Source organism: Prionailurus viverrinus, chromosome A3 (assembly GCF_022837055.1).
Source record: "Prionailurus viverrinus isolate Anna chromosome A3, UM_Priviv_1.0, whole genome shotgun sequence".
NCBI classification, from domain to species: Eukaryota; Metazoa; Chordata; class Mammalia; order Carnivora; family Felidae; genus Prionailurus; species Prionailurus viverrinus.
Genome location: NC_062563.1, coordinates 80,502,206 through 80,523,451, shown reverse-complemented (window position 1 = coordinate 80,523,451; position 21,246 = coordinate 80,502,206). Strand labels below are relative to the sequence as shown.

General features: G+C 38.2%; 1 protein-coding gene and 1 pseudogene across 3 annotated transcripts in view; one reads left to right on the top strand and one right to left on the bottom strand.

The window, feature by feature from the left end:
* The window catches only part of COMMD1 (copper metabolism domain containing 1), a 221,354-nt gene that overhangs the window by 59,303 nt on the left and 140,805 nt on the right, over positions 1-21,246 (bottom strand). The gene's annotated exons all lie outside the window — the stretch shown is intronic.
* Positions 5,298-21,246, top strand: part of LOC125162041 (mitochondrial import inner membrane translocase subunit Tim8 B-like) — a 67,964-nt pseudogene continuing 52,015 nt past the window's right edge.

Here is a 21,246-nt window from a genome sequence, read left to right as displayed (position 1 = left end):
CTACCATATACAAACTGATTAAGGTGTGACTATGTTATATATACAGTTTCCACCCATAATAAGCTCATGGTAGAAGATATATATATATATATATATATATATATATATATATATATATAATGAACTACAGTTCAGAATAAAATGTTAAAGATGTAACAGAAAAGGTTAAGTCCAGGTATTATAAATGTATATTGAAAGGGGATATCAAGTCTCACTGGAAGAATTAAAGAGATTCACAAAGGAAATGGCATCTGTACTAGGATTTTTACAGGAAGAGATATTTCTGAGTAGAGGGAACAGTAAAAGTACAAAAATAGTGCAGAATGTTTATATAAAGTTCAAAAGTCCAGTATGATGGAAGGAGAATCAGGATGGGATACAGTCAAGATAAGATTTCATATTAAGGCATTAGGACTCCAAGTAATAGAAGCCATCCAAGAATAGTTAAATGGTCAGATGTATAATTCAGGAAGCAGTATGAAAAAACAGAAAAGGAAAAGACTAGAGACCAAGAGAAGAGGACCTGATCTAGGGCAGTGGCCATGGGAATGAATGATAGATGGGTACGCAAAATACTATGTACATGCAGGAATAGGTAACCAAATGGATTGGAGGTGAGGAAGAGAAAAGTAATGAAGATCACTGATACTTCCAGCCTATTATAAAAGTATGATGGTTGATATCACTGACTCAAACAGGAAATGAGAGAAAAAAATATATCTGAAATAATAATAACACATTCATATGTAAAAACGTCTGTGTTCAAAAGTTAACAATATTAATAACCTGTACCCCAAATTGGTTTTGGATGCTAGGCATACTTTCTAGTCCTAGAGAACATTTAAGAACAAAGCATTATTAATACTGAAGACATTAGGGTGATACATAATAAATGATAGTGTGTTCTCTGTTCTCTGTAAAGTCTTAAGTATTTTGGTAAGAGGGAACATCATCATTAACTATTTAGTAAGCACCCACTAGAAATGTTTAGTTGAGCATGAAATGCACTAACCAGAAGACTGAAATTTTCATTTCATGTTTTTATATTTTGACTAGGAATATTCTAAACACATTACAATAATCCTGATAATTCAGAAAAGAGCAACTGTGGACTTTGAGTGGTCTAGAAAGATGAAGAAACTCTCATCTCTCCTTTCGCTTTTAAAAACTCTATGTGAAACACCTCTCTAACCTTTAAACACCACAACCTACAAGTGTAAGTTAGGGTAATAGTATTTGCCTGCCCACTTCAGAGAGTCATTTGAGAATTATGAGACAATGTTCTTGTAGCTCTCTGAACTGCAGAGATGAAAGGCCTTAATTATCACTGATTAGTGGAATTATTCTGATGTCATTTTTCCTACCTCAGGTTTACCTTAAGTCTGTGCTTGGAAGAGTCTACAAAATTAAAAAAACAAAAACAAAAAAAACCTCTTTAGATATAAGTCTTGACTTGTCTAATCTAGATGTAGACCAGTTAAAACTATTATAGAGCGTATGCACAGAATTTAAAAGAATGCTAATCATACTGGATATGTATAGAACTAATGGTTGCCATTTAAAGAACAGATAAATATTTAGAAAAAGATTGAGGGTGGCATATTTTACCAAAGTACAAAAAAGATCAAATGAGCCTTTTTGAGATGTCATATAACTGAACATTTTAACAATGAATTAGGAAGTTACTGCATAAGTCATCTACTCTCTTAACTTATTATGACAATAGAAGTTGTATTTAAGGCTGATCCTATAAAGAAAAACAAAACAAAACAAATCCAAAAACCATTCAAAGCTTTAAAATGTGCTTTATTTAGGAAAGAAAAAGAGATACTTAAGTTTTTAAAAGCCAGAATTTCAGTAGCCAATCAGACTGAATACTTTGAGTGCAGTGTGTCCAGTCATGAATGATCAATAGATGGGAATGGCTTTGTGAAAACTAAAAACTTCTTTGTCTCCAGTACCCAGGGAGATTTTCTATTATTCCCTTTGTTCTGGCCAAACTTTCTCAGATGCTGGATCCCTTAAGAGTTTATCAATCCATTAAAACTCTGCAACCTAAAAATGATTTCTCCTTCTTCTCCTTGAGCAAAACTTCTGCTAAAAGTTCACCTATAAATGGAAAACAAATGTTGCCTATGGAACAAATCTCTAGACTTAATTTTCATTTTACAGGAAACAGAGGAACAAAAAGAGTAAGTTAAATATCACATGAGGAATAGCAAGATATCCAGCAAGTGAGACCTACAAGAACACTGGCTTAGACTCTTGGGGAAAAAAAAAAAAGACAGAAAAGAAATAAAGAAAAAGAAAAGGGGTTAGTAATGCTCTAGCTCAAAAACTGACAAACTTCAGTCCATGAGCCAAATGTGGCTTCCCCAGTTTTTTTTTTCTTTTCTTTTTCATTAAAGTTTTACTGGAAAACAGGTTCATTCCTTTTCCTGTTGCCTATGGCTGCATTTGCACTACAATAAGTAGTTGTGATACAGAATATATGGCCCACAAAGTCTAAAATATTTATTATCCAGGTCTTTACAGAAAACAAAAATTTCAACCCCTGGTCTAGATGAACAGAAATGGAAAGGACACAAAATACAATATGAAACAATTTATTTAATCCTGGTAGAAATAGTGGTAAGGTATATACACATTCAGAACTGGAAAAAAAAATGCTTTGTTCCGCTCTTCAGCATCACAGAGAAATAAAAAATTCAGCATCACAAATCAGAAACTTACACAAACTTTTGGAATTTGGTCTCTTTTTTTTTGAAGGGGTTATATATCCAACTTTTAACCTTTGACACAGTGACAGATTATACAAAATTAAATGGGTACAAGGTTAATTTTGAGGCCCAATAAGTATATATATATTGAAATGACACTTTTCAAGCAACCAGAAAATCAAAATTATACCCTTGATTTACACTACATACAAATTTCTAAGGGGTTACAAATTTAATGTTAATGTCAAAAAATAAACAAAAATGAAAACAAAAATAGGATAATTCTTAGAGGAGATCTAACAAAAATCAGGAAACCTAAAGGCATAAAGAAAAAAGCTTGACATATCTGAATATATAGAAATTTAAAATAATTCTAACGAAAAAAATCACATTAACAAAATTAAAAAAGAGCAATAAATTGTAATACATAATTGATTTAAAATTCCTGATACAAAAGCTTCTCTAAGTTGATAAAGAAATCATATGCAATCCAACAGAAAGCAGGCACAGGGGTACCTGGCTGGCTCAGTTGGAAGAGCATAAGACTCTTGATCTCGAAGTCATGAGTTTGAGACCCATGCTGGGTGTAAGGATTACTTAAAAATAAAAATAAAAAAAAAAAAAAAGAGAGAGAGAGGTGCCTGAGTAGCTCAGTCAGTTGAGCATCTGACTCTTGATGTTAGCTCAGGTCACGATCCCAGGGTCATGGGACTGAGCCCTGTGTTGCGATCTACACTGAGCATGGAGCCTGCTTAAGATTTTCTGTCTCTGTCTCTCTGTTTCTCTGTCTCTCTGTCTCTCTCTCTCTCTCTCTCTCTCTGTCTCTCTCCACCACCCCCATCCCTCTACGCTGCTCATGTGCTCTCTCTCTCTAAAAAAAGAAAAGAAAAAGAAAAACTAGGCACAGAATGTGCACGGACAGTTAAGAGGAAATCCAAATGCATAAAAGACACACGACAACAGAGCCAACCTCACCAGTGAACAAGGAAATGCAGAACAGAGCAACAACAGGGTATCCTTTATTAAACTCCAGGATAAGAAAAATTAAAGAATGATAACATTTAGGGTTGGTAAAGATGTAGGAATGGAGCAACCTTATGCATTGCTGGGAGAGGTGTGAATTATTACAACCTTTTGGAAAGTGATTCAGCAGTAACCATTAAGAGTTAAAATACAGAACTTCCAGGGAAGATGGCGCAGTATAAGGGTCCTGGATGGACATAACAAGATAACACCCACATTGGTGTAAATAACCCAGAAAACAACTTGCAGACAGCAGAACAGACTCTCTACAGCTAAATGTAGACAAGAGACCACACAGAGGAGGACAGGAAAGCAGAGATGCTACAGGGAGTCAAACAAATCCAGGACTGTCCGGGGGCAGGAGGGACACAAGGGGCATAGAGAGGGGAGAGAGCTACGCATCCCAAGCACAAGAGACTGCCACTGAGAAAATGAATCCCATAACATTTGCCTCTGAAAACCAGAGGGGCGTGGCTTTACAAGTTCCTATAATCAGTGGTGCTTAGCATCTGGAACTTCAAAAATCAGCAGACTCTGCTCTGGGAGAGCCTGAAGTACATAGGAAACTGTGTCGTCACACTTGAAGAGACAGCACAACAAACAGCACCACTGAGATACAGCACAGAAGTGGCAGTTTGAAAAATGCAAGAGGTATACAGGAAGGAGTTTTATTTACTAATCTCAGAGTGTGTGCTGGAGGGGCAGGGATATTTGGAAAACCTATCCAAGAACAAAGGAGCTGGTGGGCATCGTTTCCCTCCCTCACTCCTCAGCCTAAATACACAGAAACCTGTGGGAACCAGAGTGGAGCTTGCTAATAGTGTACCTTGCCCCATGAGCTTCTGCAGATCTGACCCTCCAACCCAGCTGGCCTTAGCAGTTTTCTCAAGTGGCTGCAAGTCCCCTCCCACACCAGACCTGCAAGGACCTTGCTGGCACTATGCCACCACCCCCTTCCTTGCGTTTTCCTATGGACCTTTGCCCTCCAACATGCCTGATGTAGAAGTCCATCCAAGGTGGTGCCATAAGGCTGGAAGTATGCAGGCAGTGACTCCTGCCCTGGGGAGAGGGGAAGATAATCACAAAACCCAGGCCAACTGCAGCCCTAGTCAGCAGTGAGCTGGGGGAAGACACGTGGTCTAACTTCAGGTCCTGCCCACCAATGAAAGCTTTTAAGGGGACAATAGAGAGAAAGTGCCCTGCAGTTCGGTGCTACCTCAGCTCTGGCAAATGCCTAGTCTGACTCAACTCAAGTCAGCCCCAGACTGGCCTACCAACAATATAGTAACCAAACCTTGCCCGCAAGAGTCAAAAAAAGCCACTGCAGATGACTGGACTGAAGGCAAATGCAGCTCAGCCACAACAGTAGGACACACACAACACACATGAGACACCCCTGAAGAAAAAGGTTTTGGTGAACAGGGGACATTGCAATGCAGGTTACTATAGGACCTGTTCTACTTTCAAGAGCAGAAGAGATAGGTGACTTTGCTAACACACAGAAACAGACGCAGAGAGGTACACAAATCGAGGAGACAGAGGAATGTGTCCAAAATGAAAGAAAAGGACAAAATCACAACAAGAGAGCTAAACCAAACAGAGGTAAATAATATGCCTGATGGAGAATTTAAAGTAATGGTCATAAAGATGTTCGCTGGACTGGAGAAAAGAATGGAGGCCCTCCGAGAGACCGTGAGGTCTCACAGGGACAGAAAGCATAAAAAAAGGACCAATCAGAGATGAACAACTCAATAAATGAAATTAAAAATACACTAAATAGAATGATTAGTAAACTAGAGGAAGCAGAAGAATGGATCAGTCCTGGAGGACAAAGTAATGGAAAGTACTCAAGCTGAACAGGAGAGAGAAAAAAATAGTAACAAAAATTACACCAAGTAATTAAAATGGCAAAAAGTAGGGATAGAACATTTTAAAAGCAGCCAGAGGAAAATGAAACAGTTATATAAAAGGGAAACCCCTTAAGTTATCAGCTGATTTTTCAATGGAAACTGGAAGCCAGTAGGGGGTGGCATGACATATTCAAAGAGCTGAAAGAAAAAAACTTGTAACCAAGAACATTCTATCCAGCAAGGCTATCATTCATAAAAGAAGAGATAGAGCTTCCCAGACAAAAGGTAATGGAATTCACGGACACTAAACCAGCCCTAAAAAGAAGAAATGTTAAAGAGGATCCTTTGAGTGACAGGAAAGACCATAGGCAGGAATAACAAAAGTAGGAAGCACAGGGGCGCCTGGGTGGCGCAGTCATTTAAGCGTCCGACTTCAGCCAGGTCACGATCTCACGGTCCGTGAGTTCGAGCCTGGCGTCAGGCTCTGGGCTGATGGCTCAGAGCCTGGAGCCTGTTTCTGATTCTGTGTCTCCCCCTCTCTGCCCCTCCCCCGTTCATGCTCTGTCTCTCTCTGTCCCAAAAATAAACATTGAAAAAATAAAATAAAATAAAATAAAAAAGTAGGAAGCACAAAAGCCGTAAAATTAAGTATATCTATAAAAATGAGTCAATGGATTCAGACTGGGTTCAAAAATAAGTGAACATCAATTTAATATAGACAGAGAGAGTGCCAGCAGGGAAGGGGTAGAGAGAGAGGGAGACACAGAATCTGAAGCAGGCTCCAGGCTCCGAGCTCCAAGCTGTCAGCACAGAGCCCCACGCAAGGCTTAAACTCACAAACTGAGAGATCATGACCTGAGCTGAAGCGAAGTCGGATACTTAACCAACTGACCCACCAGGCGCCCCATTTAGTGACTGTTTAAAGAGAGTTGGGACTATGGATCCATTCCTCTACTGGAAATCAACTGCATACTACTTCCACTAATTGTGCTGTCAGGCCTGTGTATCTGACTTCTCCCCGGACCACATGTACATCTCAGGCACTAAAATAACCAAGTGCACAATTTATCCAATTAATCAAGGCACACTTCTTTACAGCCAACTGTACCAGGCACTAGGGATAGAACACTGAGCAAGTGAGACATAGTACTAGCCCTGGCATTCTTTTAGGACACTCTTTGGAAGCATATTGTTTATATGACAGGTGTAGTATGAGAGCACATCGCACAGAATGACAGCCATTTCTACAAGAGGAAATCTGAGGTGTACAACTATTTACATTTCCAGAACTAGAATTCTTTGGGATGCTTACTCTAGACGTTTTGTAAAGATTATATTCAGCCAGTTATTACTTTTCCAAGTTTCACATTCCATCACTCCCTACTTATTTAAACGCTGCATAAAAGCAGCTACAGATGTCTGACAAAGGCATAAATAGACAGAATTTGCTTTGGAAAGATCTCTTTTTAAATGATGTCTCTAGGAATGTAGTATAAAGGAAAATAGTGTTTCTGAACACATACCATATCCACACACTGTGCTAGCCACTAGGAACACAGAAGTAACAAAACTAGTTCCTTGTCATTACACAATTTGCAATCTCCTAGAGGACACTAACACATGAACACATCCTATCTGTAAAGGGAAAAAGAACACAATAGGGATATGTGTGGGAGGCTATATAAGTTACCTAGGATATGCATAACAATATCAACTCTGATAGGCCACTGAACTCTAGTTCACCATTAATAAAAACATCAGAAAATCCTTATTTGAGAGAGAAAAATACCTTTAATTGAGAATTTTACCCTGGATCAGTCACTTCTTGAAATAGCAAAGAGGACTGGTTAATCCTGAGTATTCTTTCTTTTTATTAAAAAAATTTTTTTTAATGTTTATTTATTTTTTGGAGAGTGAGCGCACAAGTGGGGGAGGGGCAGAGAAAGAGGGAGACACAGAACCTAAAACAGTTCAGAGACACAGAGTCCAGTCTCCGAACCATCAGCACAGAGCCTGACGTGGGGCTCAAACTCATGAACCCCAAGATCATGACCTGAGCCCGAGGTGGATGCTTAACTGACTGAGACACCCAGGTGCCCCATGAAGTCTTTTTTTTTCTTAAACATAAGTACTCTGATATCACTTATATGTGGAATCTAAAAAATCTAAACTCGGGGCGCCTGGGTGGCGCAGTCGGTTAAGCGTCCGACTTCAGCCAGGTCACGATCTCGCGGTCTGTGAGTTCGAGCCCCGCGTCAGGCTCTGGGCTGATGGCTCAGAGCCTGGAGCCTGTTTCCGATTCTGTGTCTCCCTCTCTTTCTGCCCCTCCCCCGTTCATGTTCTGTCTCTCTCTGTCCCCAAAATAAATAAACGTTAAAAAAAAAATAAAATAAAATAAAAAAAATAAAAAATCTAAACTTGTGAAAACAAAGAGTAAAATGGTGGTTACCAGGGGATGGGGGGTGGGGAGGACAGATGTTTAAGGGTACAAACTTGCAACAAGTAGCAAATAAATAGAGATCTAATGCACAGTATAGTGGATACAGACAATAACACTGTATTATAATCAAACTTGCTAAGAGACTAGATCTTAATTATTCTAACTACTAACAAGAAATGATAAATATGTGATGTGATAGAGGTGCTGTAGCAGGAGTTTTGCACAGAGTCATGACACTGAGGCTTTTCCTTCTAGGAAGCAACTTTATTCTTGCCGGCAGGGCTCAGTTGGGTTCGTACCCAAAGAACTGAACCCCAAACGTGACATGGCATTGTTTTTTATATATTTTTGACTTTTTTGTCTCTCATATATGGTAACACATAAACATGAAGTTTGATTAAGTGGTCTCATGTTACAAGGTCGTGAGGGATGTTGTCATGTACAATGTACAGCCAGGTTGCCTTGAGGTTTTTTGCTTGTTTGTTTGTCTGTTTTTCCCTTAAGGAGGGGATCCTACCACAGCGCTAATTATTGTTACAATGGTAATCATATAACAACATATAAATCAATATATAAATATATAAACAATATATAAATCAAGTCAACATGTTGTACACATTAAATTTACATGTTATATATCAAATATTTCAATTTTAGAAACTATTTCTTTAATAATATATTTTTAAAATTTTTTAAATGTTTATTTATTTTTGAGAGAGAAAGAGAGAGAGAAAGAGCAGGGGAAGGGCAGAGAGAGAGAGAGGGAGACACAGAATCCAAAACAAGTTCCAGACTCCAAGCTATCAGCACAGAGCCAATGCAGAGTTCGAACTCAGGAACAGCGAGATCATGACCTGAGCTGAAGCCAGACACTTAACTGACTGAGCCACCCAGGTGCCCCATTTTTCTTTTATAATATTAACTCTAACAAGTATACTTAACAAAATAAAATTAATTGTGTAATTTTATTACAAAATTGGAACAATGAATAATATTTTCCCTATCATTTAAAAAAAATTTTTTTAAGTTTATTCATTATTGAGAGGAGAGAGACAGAGACAGAGACAGAGACAGAGCATGAGCAGGGGAGGGGCAGAGAGAGGAGGAGACACAGAATCCGAAGCAGGCTCCAGGCTCTGAGCTGTCAGCACAGAGCCCGACACAGGGCTCGAACTCACAAACTGTGAGATCATGACCTGAGCTGAAGTTGGACGCCCAACCAACTGAGCCACCCAGGTGCCCCATAATTTCCCCTATCTTAAATGAAATTAAATATATACTGCTAGCTAGTGTTTCAACAACATGAAAATGAACTTGCCTCATAAGAATTATTTTTAATAATACATGCAAAATTATTCTTATTCTCCAAAGATAAAAAGGATCTTTACTCTTCTTATTCAGTAAACACATGCTCAATTTTCTGGCTTTGGATTTCTTGTCTTCCTTACTCCTTCTCTGGATAAAGGTGAATAAATCCATCACAATGACAACTCTGCAGATTACTTTCAGATGTGTAATTCTGCCCCAACGTATTGCCTGAGCATAAGTCCTATATTACCAACTTTATGCTAGACATTGTCATAAAGGCATCTTGCTAGTGCTTTAAACCTAATAAATATGTCCCCCAATATGAACTCCAATGCCACATAATCCTAGGTTGAAATCCTAGTTCCACCACTTTGCTAGCTATGAAACAATGAGTAAATTACTTAAAAACCCTGAGCCTGTTTTCTTCTCTGTAAAATGCAGAAAAGAGTAGTTCCTTTGATAAGAGATGATGATGTCTAAATAAGGTAATGTATGTAAAGACAAGAGGACAGTGCCTGACACACAGAAATCATTCAAAATACATTAGCCATTTTGTCTCTCAAATTTGTTCTTTACTCTGTTTTCAATTCCTCCAAAGGGTATCACTATCTTTCCAGTCACAAACCTCAAATTCCCATGGTACTCTTTGACATTTTCTTTTTCCTTATGGCTAACATTCAGTTTGTTGCCAAATATTTCAATTCTGCCCAAACAAATCCAATTGAAATCAACACTCATTTATGGAAAACGCACTACATTTATAGGCATTGTGCTAATGTATATGGGGATATAAAGAAGAGTAAGGCTTAGAACTTGCCTTTAAGAATGAGCTGGGATGGGGCGCTTGGTGGCTCAGTTAGTTGAGTGTCCAACTCTTGATTTTGGCTCAGTTCATGATCCCAGAGTCCTGGGATAGAGCCCCGTGTCAGGCTCTGCACTCAGAGTAGAGACTATTTAGAATCTCTCTCTGTCTGTATCTCTCTCCCTCTCTCTCTCCTACCACTCCCGTTCACACACACTTTCTTAAAAATAAATAAATAAATAAATAAATAAATAAATAAATAAATAAATAAGAAGAAGAAAGAGAAAAAAGGAATGAAACAAGAAAAGAAAAGAAAAGAAAAGAGTAAAGAAAAGAAAAAAGAAAAAGAGGCATGGGGCCATGTTAGCAGAACTATAGCCAATAAACATTGTGATATGGGTTCTAGTTCTTCCATGTATTATGAAGCCTGAGGAAATTTATTTCAGAAATCCACTTACCTAGTTTCATTTTGTTCAACTATAAAGTGGGAGTTATAATTCTTACCTCACAGAATTATATCCAGAATTAACTGAGATGACATAAAAATAAGGGGCTCCAACCAAAGGCTGATACGTTATATATGGGCTTATTTTTCTTCTTAATTCATATTCTTTAAAGATCAAGTTGTGGGATAAGTTTAGGGTGATGCAGGTGGGTAAGAACTGTGATAAGCTATAGAGAATCTAAATGATCTTTTAAAGGGGGTGGCCACCATTTCACTTCAGCCAAGTACTGCTAAATAGAAACACAGGCCCAGTAATGTTTTTGAGTTTAAGACAAGTCAGAAAGGTCACATTAATGCGAACTCTTCAGTTTCTTAAACCATTGGCATGTAATTCAAATTCTTCTTAAAAAGTGTGCACCAAATAAAACATCTGCTAAGACCTGCTAGTCACCAATTCACAATCTATGCCTTAATGGCTCAAAGGAAAGGCAGAAGTTGCAAATATAGTTCTCTTGATAGAAGCTTCAAAACTTTGGTGAGAGCAGAATGTAATGCTTTTGGTTTTATCACTTGGTTCTTAGTTTTACCTGTGCTGAGAAACTGATAACAGACAAAATAGAGAAGACAAATTAGATACTGCTTTTCAGAGACAATGCCAGACAGAAAACAAAATCCCTGAATACCATTTAGCCTTCTGGATCCAGAGTGTTGCATAACACAAAACTTGACTGGTCTTTGTACCTGGTTTCTCGGACAGAACATCTATACCCTTGAGTATTCCCCAGTAATAAGAACATCTTGTTATTCATGAGTGGGCCATGATAATTTGCACTAATGAGGTGACTCATTGTGGGCCCCTACAGAGCTTATGTTAAAGAGATGACTCAGGGTGGGGACTGGCAAAGCAGGAAAGGCCAACTACATGACCACAGGGTTGGGGTTGGCTTTGAGCCACTCAGTATTAGCCCAACCTCTGGGCAAGGCAGGAGAGCTAGAGACTGAGTTCAACTGTGTGGCCAATGATATAATCAATCATGGCTAGGTAATGCAACCCCAATAAAAACTCTGGACACAGGAGCTCTGAGGAGCTTGTGCTAGGAGGGTGATATGTCTTGATTCCAAGGGCAGAAAGCATGAAAGCACTGTGTGTGGAACCCTCACAGACTTCAACTTATGTGTCTTTTCATTTGGCAGGTCCTAATTTGTATCCTATATAATTAAATTGTAAGCATTAGTACACTGCTTTCCTGAATTCTATGAATTGTTCCAGCTTCCAGCTATTTATTGAATCTGAGGGGTCTAGTGGGAAAATCCCCATATTTGAATCCAGTTAGTCGGAAGTGTAGGTGTTCTGGGACCCCAAAACTTGCAATCAGAGTCTGAAGTGATGGCAGTCTGTTGGTGACTGTGCCTTTAACCTAGGAGATTTATGCTAACTCCAGGTGGCTATTAGCATCAGAATTGAATATTGTAGGGGTACCTGGTTGGCTCAGTTGGTTAAGCATCCAACTTTGGTTCAGGTCATGATCTCATGCTTCATGGGTTCAAGCCCACAGAGGGCTCTGTGCTGATGGCTTGGAGCCTGGAGCCTGCTTCGGATTCTGTGTCTCCTTCTCTCTCTGCCCCTCCCCCATTTGCGCGCTCTTTCTCTCTCTCTCTCTCTCTCTCTCTGTCAAAAATAAATAAACATAAAAAAAAAAAAAAAGAACTGATGGGGCACCTGGGTGGCTCAGTCAGTTGGGCATCTGACTTCGGCTCAAGTCATGATCTCATAGCTCGTGAGTTCAAGCCCCGTGCTGGGCTCTCTGTTGACAGCTCAGAGCCTGGAGTCTGCTTCAGATTCTCTGTCCCTCTCTTACTCTGCCCCTCCCCCACTCGTGCATGCTCTCTCTCTCTCTCTCTAAGAATAAATAAAATATTAAAAAAATTTTTAAGAATTGAATATTGTGGTATTGCAGAGGATATCCTTTAAGATTTTACACTATATACAGATATATAGATATAGATTTGTAGACATATAGATGTATCTAAATTATTAGGGCCAGAGAAAACTCTAATCTCAGGAATAATCAGGAACCAACCATTCTCTTACATTCTAAATTCAACAGCTTGTATTTCAGCCACAAGTAATAATGTTAACAAAGCAGATGTCAAATGTTACAACGAGAAGACAAAGTCAAATTGGAAATTATCATTTTTTAAAAGCAAAATGGAAAACTAATATTTATTCCCCTTGGAAACTTGTCACAGAAAGAAACACAACCAGAAGGGTTTGTCCTTCATGCCCCAGCAATATGCATGATTACTTCTTCTCATTCAAGTTCAGTCTTTGCCCTTCCCATTATACCAGCCCCCTTCACCTTCATGTGGTAGGCCTCCTATCTGAGTTTCTACTCCTACCACCACCTGAGCTCTCATTATTTTCTCAACTCATACTGCCTGGCCTTAATCAATGAGGGCTCTCCTCTCATATTTACTATCAGTTTGTTAAATTATTTTAGTTGTCTTACTGAAAACCTCCAAATCAACCACATCTGCTTCTGTCCTTGTTCTGCAGATTCCTAAAACACAGAGTTAATATCATGTTAAAATTTGATGTCAACACCAGAAAAATTAAAAGGAAAATCAGAATATAAAAATACCTGCTTTTTGTTATAGCAAAGCCAAGTTTTCCCAAATCCCCAATATTACTACAGCTCTAGACAAAAACTATTTAATAAAGTTGGACTGACTGATTTTGACAGTGGTAAAAGTCTTTAGTATTCTTAGAAAATTAAACTTTTATTCATATTTCTTAATGAAATTTGGTCATGTATTCTGGAAATATATACAACATATATGTAGGACTTAATATAAGGAGTAATAAAAGTTGTGTCCTATCACCTAGCTGAAGAATACAATATGATTATCTCTGAAGCTCCTGCATCCCCCTTCCCCTTTTCCCCCTTCCCAAATGCATTATCTAATCTTCCCCTTAGAAGTAGCCACTATTCTTGCTGTAAATTGTGGGAGTCACTTTTATTTATTTGTTTGCTTATTTATATGTTTATTTTAATGTTTATTTATCTTGAGAGAGAGAGAGAGAGAGAGAGAGAGAGAGAGAACATGTGAGCAGGGGGAGGGGCTGAGAGAGAAGAAATTCAGAATCCCAAGCAGGCTATGCACTGTCAGGGTGGGGCATGATCCCACGAACCATGAGACCATGACCTGAGCCAAAATCAAGAGTCCTATGCTTACCCACTGAGCCACCTAGGCACCTTTCTGGGAGTCACTTTTAATACCCAATGTTCCCTTACTTTCATTTCATGAAAAGACTATTATTTCTTCATTGAATCACGTTTGCATCTTTGTTGAAATCAATTGACCATGTACATGTGAGTCTATTTCTGGACTCTGTATTCTTGCATTGACCTATGTGTTTATACTTTTTCAATTAACTGGGAACACACACCAAATGACTTTAATTTGATGGTTATATTGTGATCAGTATGTTTCTTCATTAACTGGGCTTTGAGACAATAATCAGCATCCTATAAATAGAACATGAGACTAAGAATCAATGGAAATTAATTCTAGTACAAGTCCATCATCAGTGAACTGAAATCACATATCTCTATGTGTCTTAGGAATAATGATACCTACCACATGGTATTGTTGAAAGTCAACCGAGAAAACAGAAAAAATGCTTTGAATAGGCAACACAAAATATGTTTTTTCTGATTTTGCATTTAGGAGCCTAATTTTAAGTACTTATAAATATGTTTCTGGGGCGCCTGGGTGGCGCAGTCGGTTAAGCGTCCGACTTCAGCCAGGTCACGATCTCGCAATCCGTGAGTTCGAGCCCCGCGTCGGGCTCTGGGCTGATGGCTCAGAGCCTGGAGCCTGTTTCCGATTCTGTGTCTCCCTCTCTCTCTGCCCCTCCCCCGTTCATGCTCTGTCTCTCTCTGTCCCAAAAATAAAAAAAAATAAAAAAAATTAAAAAAAAATATGTTTCTACCCTTTTCTCCACATCTGAATATTGAAACCTGAGCTTTAGCAATAACAAACTTTAGCAATAACAAATAGCCTACAAAATCTGTATAAATTTGGTTTTGATATGCATCCCTGATCAGTCATTATAAGAGTGTAGTCAAAATTTCCCCTCACTACTCTCTGGGAATTTAGGCATTTTCATAATTTTCATGCAGATTTTGCCCTCTTCTCACTCAATCTATGAGTATTGAAGTATTGAAATTCTAAACAAAGACGATCCTAAGAGAGCACATTAGTAAAGAAAGGGAAAAAAGGCAAGGTGGGAAGTTTCTTTTCTATTGGTAATTTCAGGAAATCACTGTAATATTAGAAATGACAAGTAATTCAAGAATTCAATTGTCCTCTCTCCAACTTTATCTTTCAAAAAAAAATCAAACTAAGTCTGAGTGGTATCAGCTTAGCTGCCAATAACCAGTCAAAATGACCAGGAAATACCACTATTAATTCTGCTGTACTTTTACACTGGTAAATGGAAAGACCCAACCATGCCATCAACCCCAATGGGTTTGTCAAATATACTCCTTTTCCCTGGTGACTAGCTGTTTCTCATTCTTGTTTCTCTTTTTCTCTTATTTTCTTTCCCAGTTTTAACTACATAACAGAATTCAAATCATCACAAAATTTTCCAGTTAAATGGTTCCTCCTCTTCTGAATTACACAGATACATCTAAGTTAATTTTTACCTTCAGTTATAATCTATCAAAAGTTTTACTCAGAGGGCTTTTATTAAAAACAAATGAACAATTATAATAAACATTATATCCTCAGGGTGCCTGGGTCGCTCAGTCAGTTGAGCATCTTGCCACTTGATTTCAGCTCAGGTCATGATCCTAGGGTTGATGAGCCCTGTGTCAGGCTCTGCACTGAGCACGGAGCCTGCTTGGGATTCTCTTTCTCCTTCTGCCCCTCCCCTGCTCATTCTGTCTCTCTAAAATAAATAAATAAATAAATAAATAAATAAATAAATAAATAAATAAATAAAAATAAGTAAGTAAGTAAGTAAGTAAGTAAGTTAGTATATACAAAAATGTAACAGTGATTGTAATTTTCTAGGTCATGGTAGCCTGGAATTATAATTAGTTTGGATCCATACATTTTGAATCTCTGCATCCTATTGATAGTATTTCAAGCCTCATCACCAACTGACCATGTAAAAATATGTAATTCAAAGGAACACGGTCGGTCTTATTATTATATCAGTATTCATCACTGTAAAAATATAAGGCTGACTGTGTTCCTTTAAATTACATATTTGCATCCATCCACTGAAGAATAATTTTAACAATACTATATGGGTTAAAGTAACTTGACAGTTGAGTTTCTGAGAACAGAGTAGACAATCTCCCTTAAAAGACATAAAATATAATAAATATAATAAACATCTTTTTAAATAAATAGTTAAGCTCACAAAAAAGCAAAAGGGCAAAAAAACAGAGGGAGCTTAAAATCAGTAGTTTTTAATACAATGCAGAAGATCCATAAAAGGCAAGGAGGGAACTGAGACTCCTGGATAAAGCTGCAAGTTTCAGAGCTCTTCTTCCTCAGCAAAAGGGTTAACAAGCCAAAGATCTGCTTTATCTAAGAGAAGCAAACAAAGAGATCACATGAGATCTCACTCCCAAATTATAAAACACAGGAAGAAAAAAGCCACTGTGACAAATTTTATTTGTCAATTTGACTGGGCTAACGGATATCCTGATAGCCGGGAGAACATTATTTCTGGGTGTGTCTGTGAGGGTGTTTCCAGAAGAAATTAGCATTTGAATGAGTAGACTGAGTAAAGAAGATACGCCTTCAACAATATGGGTAGACACTGTCCAATCCATCAAGAGTTCAATAGCACAAAAAGGAGAAACCAGGGTGAATTCTCTCTCTTTCCTCTTGAGTTTGGGCATCAACCTTCTGCTCCCAGACATGGGAGCTCCTGGTTTTTAAGCCTTCAGCCTCAGCCTGGGAATTGTACCGTTAGTGCCCCTGATTCTCAGATCTTTGGACTCGGACTGAATTACACCATGAGCTTTCCTGTCTCCAACTTGTAGATGGCAGATCATGGGACTTCTAGGTCTCCTTAACTATGTGAACCAATTCCTGTAATAAATCTCCTCTTATCTACATATCTGTAATTATCTTATTTGTTCTGTTTTCTCTAAAGAACACTGACTAATACAGTCACCATGAGTGAGAGAATGCAGAAACAAACTGTAGAGTTTAGGCCTTCAAGAACTTCACAAAATGGAATCATAAGATACAGAATGAAGAACACTACATCATTTTAAATGACCAGGCAGATTTTAAAAAGAGCCCAAGTGGGGCGCCTGGGTGGCGCAGTCAGTTGAGCGTCCGACTTCAGCCAGGTCACGATCTCGCAATCCGGGAGTTCGAGCCCCGTGTCGGGCTCTGGGCTGATGGCTCAGAGCCTGGAGCCTGTTTCCGATTCTGTGTCTCCCTCTCTCTCTGCCCCTCCCCTGTTCATGCTCTGTCTCTCTCTGTCCCAAAAATAAATAAACGTTGGAAAAAAAAATTAAAAAAAAATAAAATAAAATAAAAAAATAAAAAATAAAAAAAAATAAAAAGAGCCAAAGAGAATCTCTAGAAATTAAATACAATCACTAAATTTAAGTGGAAGCTCTAATTTCAAAGAAAAATGCTAAAAATGCCCACACTGATGTCCAAATTCATGTAAAAGAGATTCTTAAGTTAATATGTATATTAAAAATTCTAGCAAACATATAGGCCAATTTCTCTACCCAAATATATTTAGAGTAATTAATGTAGCAATATTGTTTTAAGGAATATAGTTTTGTGCTCTAGAACTTGATATTTGATTTTACTGTAAGAAATCCTGTCTTGTTCATTCATCTTATCATTTAAGATTTATTGAGTACCTCCTATGTGCTGGGCAGATATAAATAAAATCAAGTAAGTTTTAACATCTCTCAGTATGAAAATAAGAGGTAATATTTTGTTTGTGATCGTAAAACAATTTGATTTTTATGTTAAGATTCAAATAGACTAAGTAAGAAAGAAATATGCCAAGACTGAGGAGACTTTCTTTATTAAGTTTAGTAAAGAAAGCACGATTGGCAATCAGAATACTTTTGCAGCTAATATAGTGTGTCTCAATTTCTCATCTAAATACTGACTTTGTTCATTCTACTAACTTCAAAAAGAGATGGTAGGGTAACACAAAAACATATAAATGGGCTGTAAATGTGCTATGCTATATGGATAGAAGTAACTTGTCAAATAATGTTTTTTTTTTTTATGTTTATTTGTTTATTCTGAGAGAGAGGGGAGGAGGGAGGGAGAGAGAGAGTCCAAAGCAGGCTTCACGTTGTCGGCGCAGAGTCTAATGCAGAGCTTGAACCCACAAACCTTAAGATCACGACCTGAGCTGAAATTAAGAGTCAGATACTTGACTGAGCCACCCAGGCATCCCTGTCAAATGACATTTTAAAGGAAAAGAATAAAACATTTATTCATGCGATTTGTCTTATATTGGTTAATCCATCTATTATGTTTTAAGAGAAAATCTTCAAGGACATGACTGAGAGACAATTCTCCATAGGTCTCTCACATTTCTGGATGTTTTGTGAGCTAAAGCCCTGACTTTGTTTGTTCCAGACTGTCTTTTCAAAAATGTTAGTATAGCAAACAGCTTTGGAAAATAATCTCCTTTTGGAATAGCAGGTTTGTTTACTGTCTAGTATAGTACAGATAATATCTCTGCCCAGGACTCAGGGTCCCTCTCCTATAATGTAATCAACTGCACGTGCAGGTGTCACCTGGCCCTCTTGGCATCACTCTGGTAGAACTGGGGCTTGGGCGCCTGGTGCAAATGCTGATGCTCTGGCTAGTATTCCTACAGCCGTGAGTAAATAAAAGTCCTTTGTCTTTGACCCAGGGACCTGCTGGCATCCATGAAACCGTGGCAGACTAACTTGTTAGCTTGCATGTAAAGGTAAAATCTCAGACTCTACCTGGTTCTTGAGACAAAAAACACAGTAATTCATCTTTATTCTTTAGTCAACACAACATTCAAATACACTGGGACACACTGTTTTGTGTTCACTAACTCCATAACAACCCAAATTTGTCAGAGTAAACAATTTATTTAAATGTTTGTATTCTTCTGTTCCAAGATGGTCTTCAGTAACCTTCCAACTCAACAGTATAGATCTATCAGAGTTCTTCAGCAGGGCCAACCCCACACTCATTATTTCATCAGGAATATTTACGTTTTAAATTCCTTATCCTTGGCTTTCCTTTACATTAAAAAAAAATCTTTTTAACGTTTATATTTGAGAGAGAGAGAGAGACAGACAGACAGACAGACAGTGTGGGAGAAGAGGAGGGGCAGAGAGAGATGGAGACAGAATCTGAAGCAGGCTCCAGGCTCTGAGCTATCAGCACAAAACCTGATGTGGAGCTTGAACCTATGAACGGTGAGATCATGATCTGAGCTGAAGTTGGACGTTCAACTGACTGAGCCACCCAGGCGCCCCTCCTTTATGTTTTTGCAGAATGTGTTTTTATAATGTTGAATGCAACTAATGTTAGTATTTGAAACAGTCTTCCAAGTCCAGAGAACGAATTGTAAGAACAGAAAAAAAATAGCACAATGAAAAGCAAGGACCATATAAATGTGAACCTCTTGGGTTCTAAAACCTTATCAGCTAGAGATTTTTTCTCATAAACACATGCCACCAGACACAAGAAAATGTAGAGCTGTATACAAGTACATGCTTGCTATTAAAAAAACAAGTCAAAGTGCTGATCTCAATTAGTTAGTTGATTATGCAGGGATGGTTCAAGTGTGATGTGTTTAACAGTTTCACCTTTACTCAATAACAGCTGGTTAAACAGGTGTGCCTCTGTTGCCTGTTGCTCTGTATTGTAAACTGAGTACAGTTGGTGTGCGATGTATGATTTTACTGCTAGGTAATGATGACACGAATAGTACAAGTAGCAGATGTGTTATTAGTAGCACCAGGATAATGTATGAAGACTTTAACAAGTCTCACAAATTCACAGGCTCCATAATATGAGAAAAATCTAAAATAAACTACAATCTTTTTCTGTTGACCTCTGAGGAGATTCAAATAATTTAAGTCCTAAAACTGAGTTAATTACAGAGATAAACTTTACTGATATTGAAAGTGTCCAAATGTGTGTTTGGAAAGGTTAGACTATATGTACCGAGCATAATGTTCTACTTTCTTCCTTTTTCAAGGAGTAGTCTTGATTTTCCATTAAGTACTACTTTTTATTTTTCATCGAACTGTGTTACTTTCCTACTCTCACAACTCAAATTCTAAGGACTCAAAAGGGTGTTTCAAATGCTAACATTAGTTACATACAACATTTTAAAAACACAGCTGGTAATACTAGTATGAAGGTCAAGACAAAGCCATATGAAGATACTGATAAAGGGGCGCCTGGGTGGCGCAGTCGGTTAAGCGTCCGACTTCAGTCAGGTCACGATCTCACGGTCAGTGAGTTCGAGCCCCGCGTCAGGCTCTGGGCTGATGGCCCAGAGCCTGGAGCCTGTTTCAGATTCTGTGTCTCCCTCTCTCTCTGCCCTCCCCCGTTCATGCTCTGTCTCTCTCTGTCCCAAAAATAAATAAACGTTGAAAAAAAATATTAAAAAGAAAAAAGATACTGATAAAACTGAAAATACAAATGCACAGGACCATTTGTTTGTTAAGTTTTCTAAGAAAATGAAAAGTTAAATTAATCTTGGGAAAAAAAAACAAAACAAAACCTGGTCACTGTAAGAGCTAGGCTACAGTTTAGGTCTCTTGCCATCCAACTCACACTCAGGTTTTTCCTCAGATCATACTGCATTATTTCTAATTTCTAACAATGAGTATAGAATATCAATAAGATTATGTGCCTGGCGTCTAGAATGGCCAAGGAGAAGAAGCCTAAGTCATTGCGTGGAGGACTCTTTCCCCATGTTCTTCCCCCCAAAATAGCTTTAGATAGCCCACCCCTTCTTTCTTCAGACAAAAATGTTCTACTTCCAGTAATGGTGAAGTAGCTTATATTTAACCTACCATCCCACAGAGAATTCTAACAACTGGCCAAAACAAAACAAGAACTAACTTTCCGAAGGCAATAAAAAACAACAGCAGACAGAAACTGCTGGAGAGTCAACATCTAGGAATGGTACTGGCTGAGATAATTTGCTGTGTCCCCATCCTTTTTTTCAATTTTAAACAGCTTTTCACTGATAGTAGACTCTAGTAAGTGCTGGATTGGCAGCTAAAATTCAGAAATCTTCAGTCTTTCTGGCTTCAGGAACTGAGAGGACAGAGTTTGAGGTTACCATAACACCAAGAAATGGAGAGAAAATCCTTTTAAAAAACAAAAGCCAGTCACAGAGAAGAACACCTACACTGTGCATATAAACTCTACTCAACTGACGTGTAAACTTTGCGTGCATGGGACAGACTCTAGGCAGCTCAGATAAAGCTAAAATTTCTGAACAGAAGCTTCAGCTACTACCCATTGCAGGGGAGAGTTTCATGTTGGATTTAGCCCAGCTAATTGCCTAAGAACACACACACACACACACACACACACACACACACACACACACAAAATCAACATTCCTCAGAGAA